The sequence below is a fragment of the Coenobita brevimanus genome, chromosome 47, assembly GCF_032717465.1.
Source record: "Coenobita brevimanus isolate Jiangsu-jjx chromosome 47, ASM3271746v2, whole genome shotgun sequence".
Classification (NCBI taxonomy): domain Eukaryota; kingdom Metazoa; phylum Arthropoda; class Malacostraca; order Decapoda; family Coenobitidae; genus Coenobita; species Coenobita brevimanus.
The window spans coordinates 12,724,626-12,739,446 of record NC_137000.1 but is presented as its reverse complement, the minus strand read 5'-3'; positions in this window follow the sequence as shown (position 1 = coordinate 12,739,446).

Below are 14,821 nucleotides of genomic sequence, written 5' to 3'. Positions count from 1 at the left end.
GAAGGTAAATAAAGACAAAACTTGAGTGAATGTTAGCGAGGTTGGTAAATGGTGTAGATTCTGATAAAAGCGATATAAAAGACTTTTCGTCACGATAATGTTACAGTAGCAGCCAAAATACATTCTGCTAGGAAAACTTTTTGAACTGGTAAGATACAGCCCTCATTAATAATATCACTCTCCTAAGCTTTTTTAAATCATCGGGTAGTAACTAGAATTGATTCACACTTGGTGTCTCAGGACTTGACGTCCTACCTTCAGGAAGTGACTTTTAGGGCTGATTTTAAGTAAAAAATGCAACATCAACATGGGTCTAAATCTCAGCCGTTACAGAACTACAATTACTGATGCCCCTACGGTTTAAAATGGGCTCTTTCATAATGCATCCATAAGGTTATCAGCAATTTTGGCTCTGTCACTGTTCAGACTCGGACTCGTGGTAACACTGCAATTCATTTACAAAAATCACCTCAAGAATTACTTCTAAAGATAGCATCTCAAGTCTTGGGACACCCTGTGTATGAAGTACTTGGACTGAATGGATTAAGCCATGCATGACATACACTACACCAGTACCGAATACTGCCTGATTACTTATGCATTGTGACAGTCATTTGGGAAAGTATGATGAATCATAATCTACTGTTCAGCTAATGCGTTACTGTTTGAAAATGAGGCACGAATAAATAGTTGTTGTACATTGGGTCACTAAAGTATCGGTGCGCAGGGGGTCCGATGCCTCCCGAAAACATTCAATCAGCTGCTGATGTTTACCAACGTGTCATTGTGTATGAACACTGTTTATATAAACATTACATCTGCTGTACGTTTGCAAGAGGATATTGCTATAAAAAAAATAGTTGGCGATATATAACACCTCCCGACATAAGGGCTACCAACGTGTGGTAGGTCGGATACTAATATTTCAGTGACCTTCGTTCTGTGTTCCAAAATGTTTCACGCATATTGTGCACCAATACTTTTGTGACCCATTGTATACATTATACTGTAGATTTTACTTACAGGAAGACCCTACTGGCTTATGGCTTTGGTTTGAAATAAGTTGGCCGATAATACATGCCGTCTTTGTTGCCATTTTCATATGCTTACCTTCAGAACTGAAAATGGAGTAGGCTGTGTTTTCCCCCGTCTGTCTGTCTGTGAGTCTGCCTGTCTGTGAGTCAGTGTCTGTCTAAGTGTGCTTATCTGCTGTGAGTCTGCCTGTCTGTCTGTCTGGCTGGCTGGCTGGCTGTCAGTCTCTTTCCACTGGATTACGAATGAACTACCGGGAATGGGTGAATTATGATGAAAAATTGTGGGAAGTTTCTATTGGTTGGGAAAGAACTGACGTATAGTAGATTAATCTCTCATTGTCGGACAACTCGAAGATTCTAATCCAGATAAAGCAAGACGATTTTACTGAAAGTGGTTCATAGGAGACCGAGTTCCAGCTGTCATCAATAGCACATCCACTATCGAAAAACTCCAGTATTTTGGTCCACTTGCAAACCTACTCCATTCCCCTCCCATTTGATAAACTACTCCATTCCTCTCCCATTTGTAAACCTACTACACTCTGCTCCCATTTCCAAACATGTCTCCATTCTCTCTCACTGCTAAACCAACTTCATTCCCCTCCCATTTTTAAGCATGGCTTCCTTCAGCTCGCATTTCTAAACCAACCTCATTCCCCTTCCACTGCTGAATTTTCTCCATTCCCATCCCATTTCACAACCAACTCCATTCCTAACCCTTTTCGAAGCCTACCTCCATATCTCTCTTTTTAATAAACTTTCCTCCGTCCCATTCTCTTATCAACTTGCTTCCATACCTCTCTCTCTTTTGTAAACCAGCGTGTGCTTATCTCTGAATGCCCTCCCTTCATACCTCTCTGCAATGAATCTACCTCAGTACCTCTTTTATAAGTATTCCTCCATGCCTTTTCCTTTTTTAACTCTGTTTCCATTTCTCTCTCTTTTCTAAAATGATCTCCATCCTTCCCTTACCACACGTCTCTGTCCTCCCTTCCCCTGCCCCATGTCCAACACCCCACTCATCTCTTCTTTGGATCCTTTGTTGATCCTCTCAGAGCCAGACCAATCTGATTTGACCCTCTTCATTAGCCCACACTCTCTTGATCATCCATGCCTCTCCTACCTCACCCCCTGCCTTCCTCACACCCTCTCTCCCCCTGCCTTTCCCCAACTCTGTCTCACCCTCACTCCTGTCTTCCCCTTACCCCTTGCCTTCCCCTAACCCCCTGCCTTCCACTAACCCCTCATTCCCCACAATCACCTAACTCCTACCTTCCTCTCACCCCTGCCTTCCCTTCATCATCACCTCCTGCCTTCCCCTCATCATCATCTCCTGCATTCCCCTCATCATCACCTTCTGCCATCACCTCATCATCACCACCTGCCTTCCCCTCATCATCATTATTTTTCCTTCAAGTCATCACCACCTCCTACCCTTCCCTCATCATTACCACATGCCTTCCCTTCGTCATCACATCCAGCCTTCCCCTCATCATGACCACCTGCTTTCCCTCACCATCACCTCCTGCATTCCCCATACCTCCTGCTTTCCCCCTCAACCGCTGCCCTCTACTTACTCCTTTACCCTTTGCCTTTCTCCTAACCCATTGCCTTCCCTACATCCCCTCACTCCTCTACCTTTCCCTCACAGCTTCCCTTTTCCCTCATCTCCTACCTTCTCTCTCTCTTCCTCTGCCTCCTGCTGCTTTTCCCTGCCTCCCCCTTCCCCCTGTCTCTCCCTTCCCTCCTGCCTCTTCGCTTCCTGCCTCCCTCCCTCTCCCTCTCTCTCTCTCTCTCCCCATCATCACTTACTGAGCCCGGGAGAGATATGTAATTTGACGACGGAAATGACATGCTTTGCTGCCCAGCCTCGGTGTGGTGGCGAGGTGGTGAGAGATGTGGTGGTGGAGAGGTGTAAGAGGAAGTGTTTGTGGCGTGGCTGTGGTAGGGGGATGTAGTGCTTGTTTTTTTGTGAGGATGAGTAGTGTGATGTGGTGGAACTGATGAGAGGGTGTTGTGGTGAAGTACGAGTATAACAGTGTGTTAGTGGTGTGACTGTGGTAAGAGGATGTGGTGGTTGTGGAGAGGTGTGGCTGTGGAGAGGTGTGGCTGTGGAGAGATGTAGTTGTGGAGAGATGTGGTGGTGTAATGGTAAGATGTGCGGTGTTTGGTGGAGAGTTGTAAGAGAATGTGAGTGGCGTGACTGGTAAGAGTGTGTGATGTCTTTGTGGCGTAGGTGAGTCGTGGTGAGTGGCTGTGGTATGATGCTGGTGAGAGGTATGGTTGTATGGCGTTGTGGTGGGGTGGTGGTTGGGTGGGCTGTGAAGTTAGAGAATGTGGTGGTGTGGAGTGGTGGTGAGATGGTGGTAGTGGTGGTGGAGTCTGGGAATTGTGATGAATTGGTGTGTTGGTGGAAGGGTGTGGGTGTACTGTGGTTGGGTGCTGGTTAGGAAATGTATGACAGTGATGGTTTTTAGTGGTCAAAGGGTGTGTTTGTGGTGTGGCGTGAGGGTAGTGTGGTATGACGTGAGGTGATGTGGTGTTAAAGTCGTTTGGCGGGATGGTGAACGGGTTTGGTGGTGTAGTGAGGGTGTTATGATGCAAGAGGGTCAGGTGTCGTGGTTAGGTGATGACAGGGTTTAGTTGTAGTGTGGCGTGGGGGTACTGTAATAGTCTGGTGGTTTGGTTGAGTGATGAAATATTAGGCTGTGGTGTGGCGTGATGGTTAGTGTTATATAAGAGGCAATGGTGCTGGAATGTAGTATGGTGCTCAGCGGTGTAAGAGATAACTGACTTGTGACTGTGATAAATATGGAGGTGTATGATGCTTAATGTTGCTGTGCCGAGGTAGTTCTGAAGTGAGACTGTAGTGATGTAGCGTAAAGATGTGCTGGATATGTGACGTTGGAAAGTGATTTTGATGTTGCCGTGTTGAGATTCTGTGGTGTGAGAGTGTGATATTGTTGCATGAAGGTCTGGACGTGAGCTGTATAAATGTGATGAATGAACAGTTATGAGTAATGAGAAGGTGTTGTGATGTGACATTCCTGTGTGGAGATTTTGTGGTATGTTGGTGTGATTATATAGTCTGAGTGTGTGGTGTGAAAATTTGGTGATGAAGGTAGTGTGTTATGATGTGGTGCAAATATGCATTTATTGTACACTATGCTGGAGCTGTGATGTTGCTGTGTGAAGATTCTGTGTCATGGCTGTAGTTTTTTAGTGTGTGTGGTGGTGAGGTGTAGAGATGTACTGAATGTATGATGGTGAGAGAGTGATGATGTGGGTGTGCGACGGTGTATATAATGGTGTGAGAGAGTGTGCATGGAAGAGTGGGTCGGGGAGAGTGGATGAAGAACACGGGGATGGGACTGCCGTTGGTGGGGAATAACAGTGGCTTGAGGAAAGAGAGTGAATGGGAGACAGACAGTGGGTGTGGGAACAGACAGTGGGTGTGGGAACAGACAGTGGGTGTGGGAACAGACAGTGGGTATGGGAACAGACAGTGGTATGGGAACAGACAGTAGGTGTGGGAACAGACAATGGTATGGGAACAGACAGTAGGTGTGGGAACTGACAGTAGCATGGGAATAGACAGTGGGTGTGGAAACAGACAGTGGGTGTGGGAACAGACAGTGGGTGTGGGAATAGACAGTGGGTGTGGGAACAGACAGTGGGTGTGGGAACAGACAGTGGGTGTGGGAACAGACAGTGGGTATGGGAACAGACAGTGGGTGTGGGAACAAACGTGGGTACGGGAACAGGCAGTGGGTGAGGCAAAGACAGTGGGTGGGGGAAAGACAGTGGGTGGGGGAGAGACAGTGGGTGGGGGAGAGACAGTGGGTGGGGGAGAGACAGTGGGTAAGGGACAGACAGTGGGTGGGAGACAGACATTGTGTGGGGGAGAGACAGTGGGTGGAGGAGAGACAGTGGGTGGAGGAGAGACAGTGGGTGGAGGAGAGAGAGTGGGTGGGGGAGAGAGTGGGTGGGGGGACACAGTGGGTGGAGGACACAGTGGGTGGGTGGAGGGGGGACTGGATCAATATAGAGATGTTAGGGCACTTAGCCAAATGAAAGTGTCTCTCAGGCAGAGTTCTTGAGCCCCTCCTTCTCCGCACTCCTGCAACTCTTTCCTCATCCTCTCCCTCTCCCTCTGTCTCCCTTTATTACATTTAGTTAGGTACTTAGTAAGTCGATTAGGTACTTGTCCTGTCTGTCCCATATTGACGGTATTCTAGTAAAAGTTGTGTTGAAAAGCAATATATAACAAAATTTTCATATAATACTCATCCATTACTGAGGTTATGTGAACTACTGTTTCTTGTTCAGTGGCCTGTCATGGCGAGGCAAAACAGAAAAATGTCATTGTCGGATCATTTTCTTAGGAACACAAAATAATAATGGTTTATGTATATCGTTTTGTTTGTAGATATATGCTTAACGCTGGAATTTGAACAATGAAGGTATTGCTACAAGTTATTAAAGGACAAGAACAGAATACTCTCGCTTGGTTCACATACATAGGCAAACTTTGGTGTATTTGGTGTGTGTGATGCTCGCTAGGAGGGAAGTGGGGCAGGAGGGGCCTTAGGGTGCGTTCACAGAGAAAGCAGGTTTAACCGCGCGGGTTACCGGCGCCGACCTGCGCCAAGAATTAAACCATACAAACAAGTGGGGGTGTTCATAGAAGAAAGGGGAACGAGCGTGTCGGAGCAGGCAGCCTGCTTCAACCCGCTTTCCGGAATCCTCGGACCATTCTTGCCTGCTCAACCCGCGCGGGTAGATGTGGGTAGAGGTGTATAGACTGGCGACGGCGCGAAATTGTGGAGATCGCGACGTGCCAGTAATATGCAGACATCATTTTTTTTTTTCACCTTTTTTATCAGAATCGGTCGTTGTGGACTCAGGATCGGTATGGAAACAAAGATAATGAAATTTAAACATTTTGTGATGGAAAGGCTATTAGTTATTCCCGCAAAAAATTGCGGGAATAACTAACATCACTCCTTTTTAATAACTCCTTTTTAAGATCACAAAAAAGATAGTGATATTCTCCAATCTGTTCTCTCTTGCAGTTTATTTCATAAGTTGCTATTTTCTTCCTTTTGATCTTTGGGTGAACACTGTCAAGCAACATGAACTCATCAGACGACGAGCTTGACATCTTCACTGTATAAACGTCCCTTTAACGTCGCGCGGGTCGGAGCTGGTTACCTGCTTCGTTTGTGAACACCAACCCGCTCAGGTAACCAGCGCGGGTCGACGCCGGAAACCACCGCGCAGGCAACCTGCTTTCTCTGTGTACGCAGCCTTAGAGGTCAACAGTGGAGAGCTGGTAATCCACAAGACCGGCACCTGTAGCTCTAGCAGATACTATTGCAATTATAATTTATAAGTAGTAGTAGTAGTAGTAGTAGTGGTAGTAGTAGTAGTAGTAGTAATAGTAGTAGTAGTAGCAGTAATGATACGGGTTTTTAAAGTGTCAATGAACAATCTCTATCATACATACTGATATCTGACATTATCATAATCCTAATGTACCCTTAAGTATCAATGTTGCTACCTTGTGGTTACTAAAATTAGTTTCCCAATTTAGAAAGTACAACGACATTCGAAAGCTTGCGGAAGTACAATAATGAAACTAAGGATAACGATTAAGAGAACAGAAGGTAAGTGCCAGTAGAATATTGCCCCTTAAGGTATAATAGGCTACATTGTGCCAGTATTTTTAAGGATGGGAAACCAAAATTTGTCCCTGGCCGCATTACATGATGAGAAAACCTTGGCAGTTTTGAATTAACCACTTGATTTCGATTATGTATAATGCATTTTCTTCAGTCCATCACAAGAAGATTTTACACAACTTAAGAGAGGCATTTTGTTGTGAAGGAATTTATGGAAGTCTTATTTAACTACTTCAGGTCGGGAAGTCTCCTCTGACCTTAATAAAAAGGCCTGGAGACAGCAAGAGCAAACTATAGGAGACGTCGTTGCACTGAAGGGATTAATCTCTTCTGTCTGATAGCGATTTTTTTTTTCATTTTTATTATTTACACACGATTTTATTCCGCTTAGAGGAGAAGCCTTATACTGAAGGGGTTAATGGAGGCTATAAATAATCCCTCCAGATCAAGAAATTTATACATCATCATCATCATCACCACCATCATCCAGACCTCCTTTCCCACCCAAGGGCAGGGTGAGGAGTAGCAATGTCCAGAAAGCCCAAATCTGCCCAATCCAATGGGCCACGCCTCCATTCACTCATCATTCAAGCCCCCGGAATCCTGGCTCTACCGGATACGCCAAAAACATTCACCACGTTCTGTAGCGTCACATAAAGGTATCCGATTGAATCAATCGGGACGCTGCCACGTTTTTAAAAAAGGGGTGCCAAAATCCCTGATCATGTACTTCTCCTCACAACATTCATCCAGCTAGCTCGATCTCTTGTCAGTTCCCTTGCCTCTCCGACTTCCAAATCGCTCTTCCTCAAAGACTCATCCACCATATCTCTCCACCTCCTTGGCCTACCTCGCCTCCTCCCTCCTGCAAATTCACTCAGATATACCTTTTTCACCACTCTATTGTTATCCATTGTCTCCACATGACCATACCATCCCAGTACACTCTCTTCGATTCTGGTGTCCACCGACTTCCTCACTCCACAGAAGCACGTAAAGAGACTAGTGAAGAGGAAAAAGGAGGTAAATGATGATCTAGGAAGAAAAATGAATGTGAACTACTCTGAAAATAGGAAGTTATTCTGGAAAGAGGTGCGGAAATGTAGAAGTGAAAGCGGAAAGAAATGTGATGGTGTGAAGGATGTAGGTGGTAGATTATTAACCCATGGAGATGAAGGATGGACCAGATGGAAAGAATATTTTGAAAGTCTGATGAATGGGAATAGAGAGAGCAGAGCGACTGGTTCTGGGGATGTGCAGAGAAGAAATGCAGTGCCAGGAGACGCGACACTCGCACAGGTGAAGAGTGCTGTGAAGCGGCTAAAAAATGGGAAAGCAGCTGGGGTTGATGAGGTGTATACAGAAATTCATGTAATGGAAAGAGTGAAATGAAGTACTTGTAGGAGATATGTAAGAAGGCATGGATGAATGATACTGTGCCTGCAGAGTGGAAAAAGGCTGTGATTGTATCCCTGTACAAAAATAAAGGTGAGCGAAGTGAGTGCATGAATTATCGTGGCATAAGTTTATTGAGTATGGTAGGGAAGGTATATTGAAGAATTATTATAGAGAAAGTAAGAAAGATATCAGAAGTCCTAGTGAGTGATGAACAGGGTGGCTTTTGGAGAGGCAGATGATGTGTGGACCAAATATTTGCAGTCAGACAGATAGCAAAGAAGGTTTGTGAGAAAGACCATAAGGTGTATATGGCATTCATGGATCTGGAAAAAGCATACGGCAAAGTAGACAGATAGGGATTGTGGAAAGTTTTGCGCATGCACTCTGTAGATGGTAAGCAGCTAGGTGCTGTCAAGAGTTTTTATGATGGTAGTGAAGCATGTGTAAGGGTTAATGGGCATCTAAGTGAATGGTTCACGATCGGTGTGGGCGTGCGACAAGGTTGTGAGATGTCCCCATGGTTGTTCAATATATATATATATATATATATATATATATATAGATAGATAGATAGATAGATAGATAGATAGATAGATATATATATATATATATATATATATATAGATAGATAGAGAGATAGATATATAGATATATATATATATATATATTTATATATACAGTATATATATATATATATATATATATATATATATATATATATATATATATATATATATATATATATATATATATATATATATATATATATATATATATATATATATATATATATATATATACAGTATATATATACAGTATATATATATATATATATATATAGAGAGAGAGAGAGAGAGAGAGAGAGAGAGAGAGAGAGAGAGAGAGAGAGATCGGGTGTTGAGAGAAGTAAAAACACGAGTACTGGAGAGAAGGATGGCGTTGGTAACGAATGGTGATGGATGGAATATGTCAAATTTGTCGTATGCTAATGATGCAGTACTGCTTGCAAGTACCGGACAAGAACTTGGAAGGCTAGTGCAGGGTTTTGCTGATGTCTGTGAGCGTCGTGCCTTGAAAGTAAATGTAGAAAAGAGTTAAGTGATGGTTACTGAGAAAGAAGGTGACTCCTAGTGTGATGTTGCAGTGAATGGAGACTGGAATTGGAGAGAGAGTTCAAATACCCGGGTACACTGATAGAAAAGAGGAAAATGTACAAAAGAAGTTGAAAGTAGAGTGACACAAAGAAGAAAAGTAGCTGGTGCAATGAAGGCTCTGATAAGAAACAGAGGCGTGAGTGTTGTAGCTGCACGAGACTTACACGAGGGGGTGTTAGTGCCAATTTTAACATGTGGATGTGAGACTATGGTGTGGCATGAAAATAAAAAGTCAAGAGTAGGAGCAGTGGAGATGGGACTGCTGAGGAATGTATGTGGAGTACAGAGGGTGGATAGGAGAAATTTATACAAGGTTAAATGAAGTCTGAATGTGGCTAGAGCTAACTAAAAAAAGAGATGTCATCGTATAAAAAGTGTTAATGTACAGTAGTAGTGTAGTAGTCGTAGCAGTAGTAGTAGTAGTTTTTGTTATTGTAGCAGTAGTGGCAGTTGTATTAACTACCTCCAGTTTCATGCGAAACGTGCACCCGGTGTACTGCAGGCTGAAGCTACCCTCTTCCTGCAGCTCACCATCCTCTTTTCAGGGGATAGGTAAGTAGTTAAGGGAAGTGTGTATAACCGAACAGCTACATCACCCAGCTATATCGGTACCGTCACGTGAAGGCGCCCCTCTACAGTACAAAGAAAAGGAGATTTGTTGAAACTATACAGTAGGCTGAACTGGGTACAGACATAGTAAAGTCGTGCGCTGCTCCACAGCACTATCACTGTGACAAGATTTCAGACCACTAGACCCCCACGCTTCTTTCACCCTCTCGACCACCATGCGTCTACTGCAATACACTTTAGTTAGACGGTAATTCTTTGTACCTGCCAAACTAACACTTTACAAAGCGAGCATTATACCCTCATGATAGATTCCCTTAATTTTGCTTTAGGCACATCTAAAACATCTTCCTCCCTTCTATCTCCACGCATAATCCTATCTCTGGTACCTTTATCCTCCGAATTACCTCCCTCCCTCCTACCATTCTCTTCCAAAGCACCTCTTTGCCTCTCACCATTTTCCTCCTAAATACTTCCCTCCCCTCCTACCATTTTCCTTCACAACACCTCCTTCCCTCCTGCCATTCTTCTCCAGTACACTTCCTTCCCACTTGCCATACTTCCCCCTTATACTCCAGTAAATTTCCCTTCTATTCCTCTCTAGTACACTTCCCTCCCTCCTGCCTTTCTCTTCCACTACACCTCTCTCCTTCTTGCCATTTTCCTCGAATACACTTCCCTCTCCCACTTGCTACTCCCTCCACTCCTGGCCCTATTCTTTCTTACCTCTCTCTTCATCCCTCATCCCGTCTCCTTATTTTCATCCCTTCAGTGAGAGGAACATTATTGCTTCATTCTTACCCCTGATAGACAACTTTATTCAGACTCATAACCCTATTTGTGGTGGGATCAATGTATCTAATCCGTCTACTCCGAAAATATCTCTAAACAGAATAAAATCGTCAGTAGAAAGCAAGAATAAGATATACTGTAAATGACCACTCGGGTTGAAGGTATAGATCTCCCTTTCACTGCAGCACCCCCTATTTTTTTCCCTCACACGTTATTTACCCTCCCTTCCCTCTCCTGTACATATACTCCTTCCCTCTCCCACCTTCCCCTCTCCCGAACATATGCTCCTTCCCTCTCCCATCTTCCCCTCTCCTGAACATATGCTGCCTTCCTCTCCCACCTCTTCCTCAACTCTCCACACAAGGCCAGCTCCTCCTCCATACTTCCCTCCTTCTCTGTATTTTTTTTTAAATGTCATTCATCTACCCGTCCATGCCTCTCTCTTCCCCATGCATCCTCTCACCTTCCTCATTATTCACCTCACCTCCTACCTATTCCTCTTCCTCTTCCTGCTCCTCGTCTCTCCTTCACGTGTCCTCACCTTCCTCTACTCTCACCTCACCTCCTGCCGTTTCTCTAAATACATCTTCGTCTTACTACATTTCTTCCCATATGTTTTGTACACTTCCTACCGCAATTTTATTCATGCCCTTCTCTCCCTCATCACACTTCCTTATTTCACCTTCCTATCTCCATCTATTCTTTTTCCCCCGTTTCCTTACACCATCTCTTATTCTCTTTCTACTCATTTCCTTCTTCACCTTTTCGTCTCTCCTTCATTTCCCTCTTCACATTTTCCTCTCTTCTTCCTCATTTCTCTCTACCCTTTTTTCTCTCTCTCTCCCTCCTCATTTAAAACTTCAAGTTTTCCTCTCTCTCTCTCTCTCTCTCTCTCTCTCTCTCTCTCTCTCTCCACGTTTTCCTCTCTTTCTTCATTTCCCTCTCCACCTTTCTTGCCTCTTCTCTTTTCCTTCCACCTCTGTCTTCCTCCCTCTCACCCCCTTCCTCCCACCCTCTCCTTCCCTCCTGCCTCTCCTTCCCTCCTGCCTCTCTCTCCTTCCCTCCTGTCTCTCTCTCCTTCCCTCCTGCCTCTCTCTCCTTCCCTCTATCCCACACTCTCCCGTTTCCATCACTGGAATTCACACCCACTTCTGCTTATGTTAAGGGAAAACTCGCACCCTCGCCCCGGGCCAAGAAGAGGCTATCCCGAGAGAGAGAGAGAGAGAGAGAGAGAGAGAGAGAGAGAGAGAGAGAGAGAGAGAGAGAGACATACATACATACATACATACACATGTACACACAAATACATACACACACATGCACACGCACACACAACGAGAGAGAGAGAGAGAGAGAGAGAGAGAGACTAAAACCTCCTCCTGACTGGTGCCACTAGGGTGAGATTTCGGCAATTTCGGTGACGCCTGGAGCCGAATTATTAAGGCCAGACGTATCGACCCGGAGATGGAGTGAGGAAGGCTAATATACGCATCGACCTTATTTTTCTTCCTTATTTTTCTTGTGGATTTTATTTCCTTCCGTATCTTTTTCTGGGATATTTTTTGTACTTTTCTTCTGGGATAATCCTGCTTATATTTGCCATACCATTTGCTTCCGTATTTCTCTACTTTTTTTTTTTTTCTTGCTTTTCATCTGGACTATTTTTCTTCCACATCTTATTTTTGGCCTTTATTTTTCTTCTGTATCTTTTTTCGACTATTTCCTCCGTTTTTCTCGTTTGGACTTCGTTAATACCGCATTAATTTGAATTTTTTTGGATTGTGTCCTTTTCGCAAATTCATTTTGATTTTTTTCTTCAGTGTCTCTCTTTTCGACTTGTTCTTCTGTATTCTGCTTTTGAACTTATTTTCTTGCGTTTCTATTTGATTTTTCTTCCGTACTTTCTCATAAGTACAGTGTGTGGTGAAATGCTGAAGCATGGGAGACAGAGAGTAGTAGAATGGATATGGAAAATGAGCAATTGGCCTGGGAGGAAGGTAGAGTCCCGAAGGATTGGAAGTCATGTATACTTATTCCCCTGTATAAATGAAAACAGAAAAAAGAAGTGCGTGGTAATAATAGGTTCACTTGTCTTCCTAGTGTAATAGGAAAAGTATATGGTAGGGTACTTATTGATCGAGTTAGGGAAATAAAAGAGGAGGCCGTAGCACTGGCCGAACAGGGTGGTACTCCCGAGGGGAATGGGAATGCTGGTGATAGGGAGAGCTGGAGCTCCTGTTTCACAAGCTATCTAACCATCCCCCTTTGCTGACCTTTTCAGTGTGACAGTAACTATCCTATGCTCTACACCACATGCACTTTACATTTCACACAACGTATCACACTATTTTAGAGGGGTTGGCGCCAGCAAGGGCATGCGGCCAGAAAACTTTGTCGCCGCTACCTAGTGGTGGACTTCTGGGGGGAGGCGTGGCGGGGGTTCCGCCAGCATAGATCGTGGGCCCAGGGCGAGATGGGGCTCAGGCCTGTGCTAGAGGGTACAGGGCATTGTGGTTCCCAGGCTGCCGCTTCCGCCCAATAGAGAGGGCCCCGAACCTGGGAGTAGTACCCCAGGAGGCTGCCCTATCAGTGGGTGTATAATGGCAGGATAGTTGAAGTGCTAAGGCACACTTGGAGGATGTCCCTGCAGCTGTCCTGGCAGGGTGCCCTGAGGCCAGTACCACAGTCACTAGTAAGCTGGTGGGCTAGGGGTCCCAGATCCATTGCCTGGACCTGGGACTGTGCAGCGAGTGGGGCTTGTGGTATGTCTATCCCCCTTTATTAATACTGAATATGACAAAACACAAGAAAAAGTTTCAAAACAAGCCTGAGGACAGCAAATCACCCAGGGGGATGAGGGTGGGTTCATGGAATATGGGAAGAGTGAGGGGAAGAGCAGGGGAAGTCGTTGAGGCATTCAGTAGGAGGTGGGTGGATGTGGCGTGTTTGCAGGAAGTCCGGTACAGGGGTGGATCAGCCAGAAAGATTGTTGGGAAGGACTGTTGCTATAAGGTGTTTTGGCAGGGGGGGACAGACGGATATGGAGGTGTTGGTGTGATGGTTCCGGAGAAATGGGTGGAATATGTAATGAATGTAATGAGAGTAAGCAATAGGATATTGGTAGTGAAAATTCTGTTTGGTAGAAGGATAGCTGCGATTATATTGGCATATGCTGCACAGGCAGGATTGGATGAAGCAGAGAAAGATAGATTTTAGGATGATTTAATACATGTAGTGGGTGGTATGTGGGATGATGAGATAGTGGTTTTGGGAGGGGACTTAAATGGTCATGTAGGTGAAGCAGCACAAGGTTATGAAGGAGTGCATGGGGGATGTGCGTATGGTATAAGGAATGCAGAAGGGGAAAGGATACTCGAGTTTGGGGAGGCAACGGACATGACTGTGTGCAACACATATTTTAGGAAAAGAGACAGTAGGTTAATTTAGTATGAGTCTGGGGGACTTAAAAACCAGATAGATTATTTTCTGGTTAGGAGGGCCGATAGGAGGTTAGTTTTTTTTTTTTTTTTTTTTTTTATGCAAGGAAGAAGGAACCAAAGGCATGAGCCCGCAGTAACAGTTCCCTCCAAGAGAAAACAAAATACAATAGAGAGCCAAATTCAAGATCCGATCATTTTGAGATGCCTGGACACACTACGTTTGAAAGACTGGAGATCATAGGCAGAAGGAAATACAGACAGAGGGAGACAGTTCCAGAGCTGACCTGTTGCATAAATGAAAGACTGGGAGTAACGGTTAACTCTTGCATTAGAGAGTTGGACAGAAAAGGGATGAGAGTTTGCTGCCAGACGGGTGCTACGCGCCCGTCGTAGAGGTGGAGGAATGCAAGCAGACAGTTCAGAGGAGCAGTGACCATTAAAGTAGCGATAGAAAAGAGATAAAGATGCAACAGTGCGGCGAAGAGACAGAGGTTGAAGGGAGTCAGTAAGAGGACGAAAAGCCTTTGACTCCACCCTATTGAGAAGAGCTGTATGTGGGGAGCCTCCCCACACATGAGAGTTGTACTCCACACAGGGGCGGATAAAACCCCTGTATAGAGTCAACAATTGTGCAGGGGTAAAGAAAGAGCGGAGTCGGCTTAGCATACCCAATCTCTTGGAAGCAGATTTTACAAGAGATGTAATATGATCTTTCCAAGATAAGTCCCGAATAAATGAAACCCCAAGCATGT